The 965-nt window shown below is 32.7% G+C and overlaps 1 non-coding gene across 1 annotated transcript; it reads left to right on the top strand.

The window, feature by feature from the left end:
- The first annotated feature begins 549 nt into the window (after positions 1-549).
- Positions 550-653, top strand: LOC118624824. The gene has a single exon (XR_004958491.1). It is a non-coding gene; the product is annotated as a U6 spliceosomal RNA (small nuclear RNA).
- Positions 654-965: the final 312 nt, after the last annotated feature.

Raw genomic sequence — 965 nt, 5'->3', positions numbered from 1 at the left:
CTCATCTTAAAAAAAAAGACACAAATATCAATTGGTCTTTTGAGTTGCTTTTTAGTGCTATAAATTTATGAGAGATACGCTCTTCTGTATTTTCCTGAGGGGCAGAAGGGGAGCTTTTGTAAGTTTTTAAAAAGAAAACTTGTAAGTCTCATACTCCTATACTAAACACATGTGAATCATTAAGGGGACAAAAGTAAGATGTCATTAGGTGAAATTTTTTTTCCAATGTGCGTGTTGTGCTCACACACAGACAGAACTAACAATTATCCCTTTTAAAATGTTTCTAAGAAATGAGGACACTGATAAAAGAGCAATTTAATAAAACAGAAACTGATGGGCTCATTGCCAGAATTTTATTGATATACTTGTCTACAAAGTTAATTTCCCTTCACACTAATCTGTTTTATTACTGTACTTATCGAATTTTCCTAATTTCCTAAATGTTTTGTTTATCAGTAATTATGTGTTCTCCTATATACTTTAGTTTTCAGATTTCAAATGTTCACACAGCTCATAAGAGCATTCTATAATATTAAAAATAGGTAAAAAGTGCTCACCTCGGCAGCACATTTACTGAAACTGGAACGACACAGAGAGGATTAGTGTGGCCCCTGTGCGAGGATGACATGCAAAAATAGGTTAAAAACATAGTCCCCAGCAAATAAAAAATTAATTAGTAAACTATATTCTGTTAATTTTCTATATTTTATGATGTTTTGACATCTGAAAAAGCTTCCTGGTTCAGGATAGACTGCCTTTCCTGAGGCTAGTCAATTTTGTTTTGAAGACTTTTATTTTTTAAGAGCAATTTTAGGTTTACAAATTAGAGAGAAAGGTACACAGATCTTCCATATACTTTCTGCCTCCACACCTCCATTATCAATATCCTCCAACAAAGTGGTATATTTTTCACCAAGGATGAACATACATTCACATACCATAATCACCCAAAGTCTATTGTTTAC

This window comes from Molossus molossus, unplaced genomic scaffold (genome assembly GCF_014108415.1).
Source record: "Molossus molossus isolate mMolMol1 unplaced genomic scaffold, mMolMol1.p scaffold_m16_p_10, whole genome shotgun sequence".
In the NCBI taxonomy this organism is placed as follows: Eukaryota; Metazoa; Chordata; class Mammalia; order Chiroptera; family Molossidae; genus Molossus; species Molossus molossus.
Note: the sequence above shows the minus strand (reverse complement) of the source record. Positions and strands in the feature narration are given on the sequence as shown.